Here is a 15,608-nt window from a genome sequence, read left to right on the forward strand (position 1 = left end):
AGCTCTTATTCCCGCTCAACTCATGTTTGAAATAAAATTAAATAAACAAATCTAAAATTTTAATACTCAGTTTGAGTTAGCTTGTTTACTACTCTAAGAGGTGTCAATGACCTATGACATTCTTGGCAACATAATTCTATAAGATGTTATAAAAATTAACATATTAAACATTTAATATAGTTAGAATATATACACACTCACACACACGATTAACTTCTTGGCAACATTAACTCATGTTTGAAATAAAATTAAATAAACAAATTTAAAATTTTAATACTCAGCTTGAGTTGGCTTGTTTACTACCCTAAGAGTTGTCAATGACCTACAACATTCTTGGCAACATAATTCTATAAGATGTTATAAAAATTAACATATTAAACATTTAATATAGTTAGAATATATACACACTCACACACACAATTAACTTCTTGGCAACGTTATAGTTGTTTTTATTTATTTATTTATTTTTTACAATATAGAATTTCTATTCTAACCTAATTTAAGTGTATATATGTATGAAAATTTCTCCTAGAGACTTGTACCTTGGCCCTTACCCCTCACAACCCACAAGCACTTATACTTGTAGAGTGACCGTACCAAGGGTGTGCGATACCATTTAGTTGTGATTTCAAGTAAATACAAAACAAATTAATGAAAGAGATGATGTTTTCTATATTTCTTCATTCACTTACTTAGCCAAAAATAAAAGTATGTATTATCTTATATATTATATTCAAAGTTAAAATGAATTTATTTATTTTATTCAAAATATAATATGCATGCATACATATTATATATAAGAATCTATATAATATCTAAAAACTAAAGCGTATCATTTATTATTGCTGCGCTCCTGTTGAATCACATTAACATAGGATTTCAATCTATTCAGTGCAATCCAGTCCACTTTAGCTATGCTTTGAGAGGAGATGTTTGTATAAAAAGCAAGGAGCTGCTTCATTGACAACTATGTGTTCTTGATAAAATCATATATTTTTTTAATGTTTATTAAGTTCTTGTATTTTTGTTTGTAATATAAATAATGAGTTTACTTAAATTTGCTTCCTCTTTTAGGCCATTTAATACGAATAAAGGATGAACAATTTATAAGGAGCATTAGAAAAAATTTCAACCTTTCATTATATTATTTACAAAATATCTCGTTTTATATAATAATTGAATATAAAATGTATTATGTTTTCTTGAAAACAAATTACAAAATTCAAAACACTTTCAAATAACAAATATATATGAAAGCTCGAAAATGTGTTGAAAATACAAGAGTTGTTTAGACCCTCAAATTTAAGTTACGGCTCGATAGATTTTACACTAACTTAATGCTAAGTGCAAAATAGTGTAAATGTGAGAGGATAAACAAACAAGCAGTAAAATAGAATGTAAAAGAGTAGGGAAGAAAGATGCAAACACAAGATAACACGCCGATGTGCTATCAAAGAGAAAATCAAAGAACTTGGAGAAAAACCTCTCCACCGCCCTCCAAGCGAAAATCAATCCACTAAACAATCAGTTGGGATACATGGGTTAGTAAGAGACCCTCTAAGCCTAATCTATCTTATGTACCTAAGCCCTCCAAACTCCTACTCTAACAAGACTTCTCGGAACCGTGTCTTATCTAGTTCTCTGAATCCTGCAATAAGCTTCATGTTGCATTTGTCATCCTTGGCTTCTTCCAATACTTCCCAGCAGCACCAAAACTTCACTTGACATTCTAAAAGGGTGTGGTAAGTATTTGGGTTATCAACCTCTCAATGGTATAGAAATAGAGAGGTAGGGGTTGAGGAAATTCCACAAGCAAATGCGTAGAGAATTGTGGGTATAACAATCTCTAACTCTCAAGGCGTTTGGCTAGGGTTTTCTCTCAAAAGCACTCCTTAACATTTGTGGGTAATGTGGGTGTATATAGTGTAGGCACAGAAAGTGTGTATCAGAATGGACAGTCTGGCAGAACAGAATGTCTTGCGGGTGTCTCATGGGAAGGCCTTACTCGCAAGATACTCGCGAAACACAGCTATCACCATCCTGGCCTAACTCTTCGCATTCCAGCATGTACAAGTCACGTGAGTTACTTGGTGGGATACTTAGTAGTGAGCTACCCGCGAAAACTCTTCAGTCTTCAATTGTTTGAGTCTTCACACTCTCTCTCTATCACACAACCCTTACAATCAAATCTTACAATAAATATAGGGTACAAAAGTTTGAATAAAATTACAGTCAAATTTGACATGGAATAAAACCCAACAAAACACATAGTTGTAAATAACAATTTTACAATATACATTTTAATTTAGAAAATCTAATATATTATATCAGCTATATATACTTTATTAAAAAATAATTAAATCATTTTAAAAAAAAGTTTAAGACTAATACTTATAAGTTACATCTAAGATTTTCATTTTTTAGTTAACGGAAAAAATAAATAATTAAATTTTATTTACGTATTGCATTGGTCGTGACCAGTTAAGTCTAATCATTAAAATTATACTTCATACTTAAGAGATTTGAAATGGTCAAACTAGTAGTTTAATATTGCACATTTAGGAAAACTAGCAACTGGTGGGCTCACCTCGATGTATCACCTCGATGTAATGGCAGGACAGACACGGTTGCCTGTCTCGAAAATAGCAAGGAAAATTTTATAAAAAGACCAAGAGATAGGCCATCTATTCTTCAAGAGGGAGAAATAGTGGGAAGAAAATGGACCTTCCAAATAACCACAACTGTTTTAGAGCATCCAGATACGGAACTTGAATTTTCTACTGTTTTCTCTTAACTTTTTTCATATTTTTTATGGTAACTTTTCTGAATAAATAACTATATTATGCGTCTGTTGGCTAGTTTATTTTTTGCCAGCTTATTTTACTATTCAACTTATTTTTGCTACTATTTATAGGTCTCACTGCACTTTTTGATACTATTTATGAGTCTCATTTTACTATTTTAATCAACATTTACCTTTATCCATAGTACTTTCAGTAAAAAGATTTCAGTTTAGCAAAATAAGCGAATCCTATGTCTATGTTTAATTTCTACACTACCAATGCAACTGAACCAATTCAGCCTAGCTTGTCTCCAAATTATTTAATTAATTAATTTGATAATTAATTCACTTATAAGTTCCGGGGCTACACCAATAAAAATATGAGCGATGTTTGTTACATACATTAAAAAAAAAAAAAAAACTATAATTGTAACTTATTTATGATTTCAAAGTTTAAAATCATTAACTTCAAGTTATGATTTTAGTTATTTTTTTATTGTGTGTAACAACTTTTCCTAGCAAAAAATTTTGTTACATGAAGAAGCTGATTGCATTAAGGCCGTGCTTGAAGAAGTCTAATAATATACATACATTCAAACTCATGTAAAAACAATATTTCCACAACATTACAAATTTTTGTATATGATTTTAAGTTTCCCGTGAGGAGCCTACTTTAAAGGTATGAGGTAATAAAAAAAACAAACCGATCTCTCTCTCTCTCTCTCGTGAGGAAGTCAAATATACATCAAATTCAATCCAAGATCAAGTTTTCTTTAAAATATATCAAGGTATGAGGTAATTTAAAAAAAAAAAAAAAAAAAAAAAAACAAACAAATCTGTGTCTCTCAATTAGCTTTAAAAACCTAGGCATGAGGAAGTCAAATATACATCAAATTCAATCCGAGAGTATGTTTTCTTTAATGATTTCTCTTTACCTCTTCAAAATTAGTGGAGGAAGTGAGGCCTGTCAAAGTTCAACAAATAAAGAAGCTAGTGACAGTTGAACTATTAGTTTTCTGCATTAGATTACATAAACTGTTGTAGCTTAGTCTTTGTCTTATCGTGCAAATGATAACCACGTGCACAATTAGTTAGTGTGTTTGGATACAACATATTTTGCTAAAATTAAAAACTTATTACTGAAAGTACTGTAGATAAATATTAAAGTTAGTTAAAATAATATAGTATGGTCCATAAATAGTATCAAAATGTGTAGTGAGACTTATAAATAGTAGCAAAAGTAAGTTGAATATTAAAATAATTTTAAGTTTTCAGCCCTATCCAAACGCACGCTTAGGGGCTATTTGGTTCATAATTTTAAACACTTTTTTTTTTTTTTTTGAGAAACAAACATATACACAAGAGAGAGGGAAAATGATTCTAACTTTTAATACAAAAGCATACCACAACTTTACTCAAAAGCCATAATAATTTTGAAGGTAAAGTGTGGCAAGTTATACTACACACAACACACTTTCTTAAGCAACGTGGGACAATTATCCTTTTTTTTAAGAAACAAACACACACACACACACAAGGGAGAGGTGTAAGGAGGGTTAGTGTTTTATTAGTTAAACTCTGTTTCATCATGTATATAACAGAGATTGTGTATGAATTCCATAATTAATGCAAACACAAATTCTCATATTATCAAGATTCTTATAAATTAATAAACGGTTCTTATATATATAAGTTACTTTATTTTAAATGAATATGGCATTAGGTTTCAAGTGTAAAATTGGTTTCTTCTACATGAGAAAAGTGGGCATTTGTCCTAATTTACAAACTATGCAATAAAATGCCCATGTTTTAAAACTATTTAGCAAAATGATCCTATATTTTAAACTTGATTTTAACAAAATTGAGTTTTAAGTGGAACTCAACATTACTAATGTTAAGTTTTATGTATATTTTGTCACTTAATTTTTTTTTAAAAAATTAAGTAGAATTCGAAATTGCTAATGTCGAGTTCCACTTAAAAATATACATATAACTCAATTTTGAGGATATCAAATTTTATACAAAACTCGGTTTTGTCAAAATCGAGTTTAAAAAACAGGAGTATTTTGCAAAATAGTTTCAAAATAAGAGCATTTTGCTGCATATATAGTTTGTAAATTAGGGGGTAAATGCCAATTTTCCCCTTATACACTCATTTTCCCTTTCCCTTACTCTTGCAATTTGTGACCGTTATCTAATTTATCCCATCAGGAAAAAAAAAAAGTTCCAATTTAGCAATAATAATAATAATAAAGTACTTGGGCCCTGTAATTGAAGATTTGTACCACAAAATGAATTGGGTAAATGCAAATATGCAACTGTATGTCCTTTGTGTCTAAGACGAACATATGCATTTCCTCCTGCCCCCTGGTGAAGAGAAAACTTGCATTTGACAAACATGACTACTGGAATTTTCTTTAAAGCATGAAGAAGCTAAGCATCGAAACTATGCTTGCCGCGCCGTATATAGGCCAATTCATTGTATTCATTAAAGATAAAAATGAATTTCTCAATTATTGCAATGTTCTGCCACAATTAGAAATAGAAACTAAGAGGTTTTTTTTTTTTTTTTTTTGGATAGAGAAATAGAAACTAAGAGTGAATGTTGTTATTGTGTTTATTTGGTTTTCACACCTTGGCACAAAAATTAAAGGTTTGTTGAGATACATGGGCTAAAATTAGTCCATAATTAAAATCTAATTTGAAATCTAATTAAATTTTCTCTCAACTTTGGCTTTATATATATATATATATATGTATGTATGTATTATTTTAATTTTAGTCACTCATTTGAGTTTTCATTAGTGCGAAAGCAAAGTTTATTCTTTAACAAAAAAAAAAAAAAAAAAAATGAAGGTTTTGCTAATTCAGTTGAGCTTGAGCTCGACTCACGTTTGAAATAAAATTAAATGAACAAGTTTGAACTTTTAATATTTGGCTCAATTCCCCTCATTTACCACCCTAAGAAGTGTCAATGAGCAACAAGGTTAATTCTTGGCAATATAATCTTATTAGATGTTATAAAAAATTAACTAATTAAAAATTTAATACAATTAGAATATACAAAAAATTAATGAAGGATATGATGTTTCCTATATTTTTACATTCACTTAGCCAAAAATAAAAGTATGTATTTATCTCATATATAGTATTCTAAGTTTTTTTTTTTTTAAAAAAAAAATTAATTTTAAAGAAACGAATTATTCCAAGTTAAAATGAATATATATTTGTTTATTCAAAATATAATATACATGCGTGCATATTATATATGGGAACAAAAACTAATCATTGAAATTTTACAAAAAAATAGTAATAGAGCAAAATAATGCAAGATTATAGTAAAAATATGAAATTATTGATGCCTAGTACAAGTATGGCTAAAGTACAAATTACACTCTTAAAGTTTGAAAGTTTTTAAATTTTATACATTGAAATTTTAGAATTTAGATTTTATTTTCTAAATTTATATTTTAATTGCATTATTAGCCACCCCGTTGAAAATACGCTTATTTGTCCATTAAGTGTATGGTAGTATTGAGCTTTGGTCCACTTTTACTGATAGAAGTGTATGGTAGGCACACTTTTGCAGTTCTACGCAAGGGAGTCAATACCGTACTGGAGGCTGTACCGGTTTGGCTACCGGTACGATATATTTCGGATACCGGTCAATATCGGTGTACCGTTTCGGGTTTATCGCTATTTTATATATATATATATATATATATGTATGTATATATGTATGTGTGCGTGTGTGTATATATATATTATAATAAATATAAAAGTTTAGCATAAAAAATTTCCTCAATTCAGAACTAATTATTCATGGTTTTAAACTTTAGTGTCAATTAAAAGAAAAAAAAAAAAACACAATATAAAAAATAGAAAGCTTAAAAGTTACCATTGCATACTAAGAAAACAAATAATACTAATAAGTTAATGCAAATAAGTTATCATTCTACTCTAACAAAAATTCAAAAATTACAAAACTTAAAAAAAAAAAAAACGTTTTTCTATACCGGCCGGTACGCCCAGTATCGGTCGGTATTGGGCGTATCGGCCGATATTACTTGAAATTGGCTGATACGGCCGGTATTTTTCCAGTACGAAACAAAGGGGTTATATGACCGGTTTGCTTACCTGTACGATATATTCCGGCGGTACCGACCGGTACAGTACGAAATTGACTCCCTTGGTTCTACGTAGAAGTGTAACACTTCTAAGTAACACTTTGAGTAGTAGAAGTGTACTATAGCTGACACCCATTACTTAATTCTTATCATCCGTTACTCACTTTTGTGAGATCCATGTCATTTCAACTTGTTTGGCTTGATCACTCATTTTCAATTTCCATCGCCCTTAACTCAAAAATGTGAGTTTGAGCGAGTAAAAATGAGAATACATTTTGTGTGAGAGCAATAGTCCCATTCTAGCGTTCTTGTAATTCTGCTGAACTTATTGGGTCCCACCCACATGTGAAGTCCCATCCGTGGCAAAGCAATAGTCCCATTTTGGGAATGCTTTTGAGTTTTTATTATTTTTTCAATAAAGTTTTCTGCTTCATTTGCGTTTAGCAATGGTTGAAAAACGGTTTTGCTTTTTCTTTTTGTCTTTTTTTTTTTTTTTCAAAATAATTTTTCTTTTAAAATTTTTAAAATAAAATTAAATTTTAGTTGTTAGGTTCTAAATACTTAGGAACTAATGTATTTAAAACTCTAATGTATAATGTTGGCAAACCATGATCAAAACAGTTGTTAGTTTTGTTTATACTTGCTCAAAGTGTGTGCATTTATATAAAGTTGGAATCGAGTGGCTGCAGAAAGTATCAGTGACTTTTAGTCTGACTCGATTGATCGAAACTTAAATTCAATCGATCGAATATTGGGCAGAATGTTTTTTATGCAGAATTCCAACTCAGACCTAGCCTATTTTAAACGTTTAGGGTTTTATGTTTTACCCTAGGTATATAAGGTAAACCCTAGCCATGTTTTAGAGGTTACTCATATTGCTGTTTGTGTGAATCTCTTATGAGATCTGAGAGGAACTTTCCTTCACACAAGCTTATGATTATCAAGAAGGAGATTTCTTCAAGAACTTGATGATCATTTAGTGCTGCCATGAGAACTTAAAGATACATAAGTGGGTGTGCTTGTACTTGCTGAAGAATCCAAGAAAGAAGGAGTCCGTGGTCTCAAAGCTTGCATATGGTCGTGTCAGTAAGTTTCTACTGGTGGGCAGCAATAGGATGTTAGTGGTCTAAGTCGCTATTGTAAAACTTCGATTCTTTCATAGTGGATTCAAGTTTACCTTGAGGATAGTTAGGTTAAATCCTCCCCAGGTTTTTTACTGGTTTGGTTTTCCTGGGTCATCATATCTTTGTGTTTTTTATTTTTCCGCTACTATACATGATATGATTTTTTGATTGTGATAACCTAGATTTGTGAAATTTGCACTAAGTAATAACTTGGCTTGTTAATTAGGTTAATCTGGTTGTGTTTAAGGGGTCTAAAAACAAACATTAGTTATTAATAATATATTTAGGGTTTGTTTGGAAACAGTTTATTTAGTTAAAACTGAAATTTTTTTGTTGAAAATACTATAGATAAAGCTAAAAATTAGTTGAAATAATACAGTGGAACTCAAGAATATTAATAGTACCAAAAAGTGCAATAGGACCCATAAATAGTACCTAAAAGTGCAATAATCTATTAAAAATAACTATAATCTATTGTACTAAAGATCGAATACTATGCATAGGATATCTATTTATAAGTTTATAATAGACACCTTGTTTCATTGTATTTAGATTTACACTCAAGGGCATTAGACTTTTTAGCCTATGCATCTTAGACATTTTCCAAGACATCACAAAAGGCAATTCTGATTGGCACTATCCAATGGGCCTGCATTTTGACCTACTGGTGTTGTTTATAGATTGTTGTGTTGAATTTTTCTGTGGTTAAATTGTATAAAAAGTATTTATTGCTTTGTGTTGAAGATCCCTTTACCCTTTCCCTTTGAATCAAACAAATATGTGATTTATTGCTTTGTGAGCTTTTTATCAGTACCCCGTGGTCCAATGGTTTTAACTTTTAAAGTCGGTTTATTTGGCTTCTTCTCATTATTAGATGCCTAAGGTCATATAGGGTTTGGAACTGAGCCACAATTGGAGGACCACTTCCAATTATAGAGGAAATAAACAACTGTAACGCCCTCAATCAATGAATAGACATTTCTTAATCATTTCATGGAATGAGCTAGTGATTGATTGTGATTGAACTGGCCTGCCCTTTTGAACCTATGACATTCTTGGCAACGTAATTCTATAAGATGTTATAAAAATTAACATATTAAACATTTATTGCAGTTAGAATATACACAAACATATAATTAACTTCTTGGCAGTTGTTGTTGTTGTTTTTTATTTTTTATTTTTTATTTTTTATTTTACAAGAGAGAATTTCTACTCTAACCTAATCTAAGTGTATATATATGTCAAGTTTCCTCTTGGAAACTTGAACACCAACCCTTACCCCACACAAGCACTTATACTTGTGGAGTGACTACAGCAAGGGTGTGCGGTACGTTTCAAATGTGATTTCAAGTAAATACACAACAAATTAATGAAAGAGATGATGTTTTCTATATTTCTTCATTCACTTACTTAGCCAAAAATAAAAGTATGTATTATCTCATTTATTATATTCGAAATTAAAATGAATTTATTTATATTATTCAAAATATAATATGCATGCATACATATTATATATGAGAATTTTTATAATATCTAAAAACTAAAGCGTATCATTTATTATTACTACACTCATGTTGAATCACATTAACATAGGATTTCAATCTATTCGGTGCAATCCGGTCCACTTTAGCTATGCTTTGAGAGGAGATGTTTGTATAAAAAACAAGGAGTTGCTTCATTGACAACTATGTGCTCTTGATAAAATTATATATTTGTTAATGTTTATTAAGTTTTTGTATTTTTTTTTTTTTGTAATATAAATAATGAGTTTACTTAAATTTGCTTCTTCTTTAGGCCATTTAAGACGGATAAAGGATGAACCGTTTATAAGCAGCATTAGAAAAAAATTTCAACCTTGCATTATATTATTTAAAAAATATCTTGCTTTATATAATAATTGAATGTAAAATGTATTAAGTTTTCTTGAAAAAAAAAATTAAAAAATTCAAAACACATTTCAAATAACAAATATATATAGTTTAATTTAGAAAATCTAATATATTATATTAACTATATATACTTTATTAGAAAATAATTAAATCATTTTAAAAAGAGTTTAAGACTAATACTTATAAGTTACATCTAAGATTTTCAGTTTTTAGTTAACAGAAAATATAAATAATTAAATTTTATTTACGCATTGCATTGAATTGCGACTAGTTAAGTCTAATCATTAAAATTATGCTTCATACTTAAGAGATTTGAAACGGTCAAACTAGTATTTTAATATTGCACATTTAGGAGAACTAGCAACTGGTGGGCTCACCTCGACATAATGGTAGGATAGACACGGTTGCCTATCTCGGAGATAGCGAGGAAAAATTTCTAAAAAGACCAAGAGATAGGCCATCTATTCTTCAAGAGGGAGAAATAGTGGGAAGAAAATGGACCTTCCAAATAACCACAACTGTTTTAGAGCATCTAGATACAGAACTTGAATTTTTTACTATTTTCTCTTAACTTTTTCATATTTTTTATGGTAACTTTCTTGAATAAATAACTATACTATGTCTTTGTTTGGCTAGTTTATTTTTGCTAACTTATTTTACTATTCAGTTTATTTTTGCTACTATTTATAGGTCTCATTGCACTTTTTGATATTATTTATGAATCTCATTGTACTATTTTAATTAATATTTACCTTTATCTACAGTACTTTCAACAAAAAGTTTTTGGTTTTAGCACAATAAGTGAATCCTATGTCTATGTCTAAGTAAGTTTATTATTTGAATTGTTATATATTTTAATCTTAGTCTTTATATTTTGTATGCATATTTATTTATATGATATAAAATTGTGATAGGTTTATTATGATCCCAACTTTGTTGCAAGTGAAGAAGTGAGAGTTGGACTTTATGAAGTGATTGAAAGGATGTGTCCTACAACTTGTAGGATTGATCTACAATTGGAGAAATTTGATAAAGCTGAGGGTTTGTATGGAAAAGAAATGGCTCTACTTACAAGAACAAAGAAGCAGCTAGGTAAGTGTTATTGTTATTATCATTATTATTGATTATCATCATCATCATCTTAATGTAGCTTTTTATTTGTTCTTATCGTAATTATATTTTAGCCCTTTACAATTTCTTTTATTGGAAATATAGCATTGTGGTGGGAAAGTTATGGAATACATTGCAAAGAGCTTCAAAACTTAGCTATATGTGTCTTAAGCCTAACTTGTAGTGCAACGGGATGTGAAAGAAATTGGAGTACTTTTGATCATGTACACACCAAAAAAAGAAATTGTCTTGAGCAACAATGAGTGAATGCTTTAGTGTTTGTAAACTATAATATTAATTTAGAGTTGAGACAAATAAAGAGGGAAGAGAATGGTGACTCATATGATCCAATTTGTCTATCAGATATGGAATCTGATGATGAATGGATTACCAAAAAGGAAGAACCTTGCTTGCCAGAAGATTCTTCATGGATGGACATTCATGAATGTTTTGAAGTTAATGAAGAAGGATGTAGTAGAAAAAGAAAGAGAGGTAAGATTTATATTAAATTGAAATTTTCTTTCCTATATTATGAATAAAATGCTAATTTTGACAATATATATATTTTTTATTATTTTTATAGGTCTAAGAGATTTGAATGCCAAAAAGAAAAGTAAAGAAAAAGTTATTAAAGTTGAAGAACCAGAAGAGATAGTGGATGTTGGAGATGATGAAGAAGATGTACAAGAAGATGTCAATGATGAAATGATTTTGCAAGATGATGAAGATGATAACTTCATTGACTTGGACTATGGAGATGATTTTGATGATTTTGATTAGGTAGTGATGAATATGATTAGGAAAAAAAGTATTTTGACTAATATAATATATAGTGACTTTGAACTCTAATGAATTTGAATATGGATATTTTTATCTTTTGGATATGGATATTAAAAATATATTTCCATTTGGTTTATTTGGTTAGCTTAGTCAAATACTATAACATAAGTGATAATTAAAGTAATCATTATTTGCATATGTTTCAATTTTATAATAAATATATGTATATGTATAATGTTTTATAAATTTTATAGTGTTTGTAGCAAGGAAGACGATTTCGTACTGTACCGGAAGGTACTGCCGAAATATTTTGTTTCGGTGCCTGAACCAGTATAGAAACAAGGCTGAATCGTACCGCCCAAAATACCGGGGTGTACTAGCTTATTTTGGCTATTTTGGCAAATTTCGGAGCTTTTCGGTGGTATTTTTGTTCCAGACTGGTACAAATATAACTAGGTTTTTTTGAAAAAACTTAATACTTATAGCAACTAGTGACCATCATTGAAGCATCAACTTTCTAGATCATCAACAACATCATCTTCTTCTTCGTTTTAGCCACTTAGATCTTCTTTTTAGCCATTCTAATTGCTCCCTTCTTCGTCTGCTCTCCCCCTTCTTCGTTTGCTCTGCTTGTTGAAATTCTTTCTCTACTTTTTTGAGAAGCTTTGTCTGCTTGAATGTTTTAAAATTTACATTAATGTATTGCTGTACCTATTTCTCTTGGTTTCTTCGCAAACTTTTCCTAAAGCCGCGTGACTCTCCTTGGTTCTTATCTCTTGCTTATTTTGCTCTTTCAATTACTTTTTATTTTTTTATTTAGTCAATTACTTAGATGAGCATGGAGTTTAGTTTAACTGATTACATGGGTCATAAATAGAAATTTAACTATTCTTTGAATATATTAACAAATTCTTTAAGTCCTAAATAACATAGAAGGTATAGGCTCTAAGAGGATTATTATTATTATTATTATTATTATTATTATTAAAAAATAGCGGTAAACTCAAAACAGTATACCGGTATTGACCGGTATCTGAAATATATCATATCGGTGGGCAAACTAGTACAGCCTCTGGTACAGTATTGACTTCCTTGGTTTATATATATCTCACGATACATGATACGATACATAAAAATGAAAAAACGATTCATGATACGATTCACGATTTGTCAACTATGTCTTAGTACAATTTTTGCTAATTTCGGATGTACATTTGCCACTATCAGTTTGACGATTTATCCATTCTTTCTTTTTCTTTTTTTTTTCTTTTTTTTTATAAATTGATTCACCTGTCCTCTATTCGACTGTTTTTTGCATCACTCCAAAGATTGTTTAGTGATTTAAAAAAAAAAAAAAATTTTAGAAGATGATTAGATAGTGATTCTAAGTGTTTGTTTGTAAACAACTTGCATTTTTTTTAAAAAAATCAAATATGTTTGTTTGTTTGTTTGTAAATAATAATTAAATCAAATATGTTTATTATTATTATTTTTTATTTATGAAAGTATTATAAAAAAAGAAGTACAGTAGAATCCCAACAAAAGAAAACATAAAGTACGACCCGCGAATAGTATCTAGCAACCGGGTGAAAAAATAAGCTACATTTACCGGAATGGAAATTTTTGTTGTAGGGCCCACATGGGACCTGCAATCAGTGAAAAATTTAAGCAAACACTGGCTTTTAATTGGTATTTAAATGCACATTAAGGTTGGGTACTTTTAGTCATATATCAAAATACAAAAAATAAAAAGAAAAAACAATATTAGTGCCCATATAGTAATATTTTTGATGATTTCATAACATCTTTCTCATCCTATGCTCGATCATAGCACATGAGGAAACGTTTTAAAGGAGGATTCAGTCCACCCTTATCACCATTACGTTCAAGAAAATGTTCAATTTACAAGCTAAGAAAATATTTAATAAGTGATAAATCGACAAGTAACGAAAAGGTATCGAGACCTGCATATTTAATTTTTCTTGAGTAAACTGGCAATTTTTTTATTATACGCAGTTTAGTTTAGCTCTCCTGGCCTAGAAAGCAAATCGTAATGATGGGTTTTCTAACCACCATAATTTCACTCACTAGCACTTTAGAACAAGGAGATATAACTTGGAAGATCATTTTAGAATGAGTACAGGTAGCTATTATAATTTCATTCACTAGCACTATTTATGGGTCTCATTTTATGTTTTTTATTTTGTAAAATTTAGCAAAAAGTTAGACAGGATGGAAAATTAAAAAATAACTAAAATGCTTTGTAGTGGTAACCTAACCTCTTTTTGTCTTTTTCTTTTTTTCCTGTTTTGGTTGAATTTTGTTAAGTGGTGTCCAACAGTGGATAAGTTAATGTTTAATGTTTTACTAATATTTATTTATTTTAGTTAAAATGACTAGTTATAAAATTGTATATTAATTTTGATAATTTTATAACTATTAATTAATTATTTATGACATCACCAGTTCGGCCACCAGTTGGACCTCGATCGGATCATAAAACTGATAACCACTCCATATTCTGATTCTTTGGCCATATCGTTTTTAAAAACTATGCAGTTAACCTTTGTTAGCAATTGTTTTGATATTTTGTGAAAATTTTCTAACCTTTTATTAAAAAAAGAAAAAAACAAGAGTTCTTATTTTTTTTTTTTGCTGAACAAAAATGGGTATGAGAGTTGTGAGGGATTTCACAATTCGCTCCAATACCAATGAGCTTGGCCTGTGATCGAATGCTATAAAAGATTTGTGCCCCCTCATCCTTCACTAATTGGTCGTGGGATGGATTGGTAAGGCACATGGTCCGACAAGTGGTATTAGAGCCCGATCATAAGTTTGAATCGTTGGAGCCGCATTGTGAGAGAGGGATTGTGAGGGATTTCACAATTCGCTCCAATACCAATAGGCTTGGTTTGCGATCGAATGCTATAAAAGATTTGTGCCCCCTCATCCTTCACCAATTGGTCGTTGGATGGATCGATAAGGCACACGGTCCGACAGGAGCAATTTGAGTTGATGTTTTCTACTTGAGTCTAACCATAGTAACATTTTACCTGTTAGGATCGGTCCTGTGAAAATATATGGCAAAAGCATTAAATTATTTTCTAAACACTTCTTATTGTAAAATTCAAACTTAGGACCTCCCTTATGGAAAAAACCTAGTGTTCTTGTTTATCAAATACTTCTTGTTTTAATTGGATTTAAAACAGAGTATGATCCCTCAAAATATTGTTTTGATATATTGTCGGCAGCTCCATCCTCTTTTCCTCATCTGGCATTGGTCACTTCTTTTCTTTTCTTTTTTTTCTTTTTTAAGGCATTGGTCAAGAATTATCCAAAATGATTGAGCGTAATCCAAAATGATTGGGCATAAAGCATCTATCGGTTGTTTGTTTTGACAAGGCATTGGTCACTTTCACAATACTAGTCTTGCCTAAGTGGAATGTTATGTTAATATGTTGATTTGTCTACTATGTGGAGTCAATATTCAGCATGCCCCTTATTCATGGGTTACAGGGCACCGCCATTCACAATGGATGGGTAGCCCACACGTCTCAAATTGAATGGTTAAGAATTGGAGGTATCCCCACAAATCAACACTGTACTAGTCTTGCATCACTTGCATTGGTCCCACCTTTCAAACAAAAATATGCTCATGCACTACGTGCATGAGTATTTCCCATTCACACAACACACAGTGGATAAGTTAATGTTTAATATTTTACTAATATTTATTTATTTTAGTTAAAATGACTAGTTATAAAATTGTATATTAATTTTTATAATTTTATAACTA

Source organism: Quercus suber, unplaced genomic scaffold (assembly GCF_002906115.3).
Source record: "Quercus suber isolate HL8 unplaced genomic scaffold, Cork oak 2.0 scaffold_10, whole genome shotgun sequence".
In the NCBI taxonomy this organism is placed as follows: Eukaryota; Viridiplantae; Streptophyta; class Magnoliopsida; order Fagales; family Fagaceae; genus Quercus; species Quercus suber.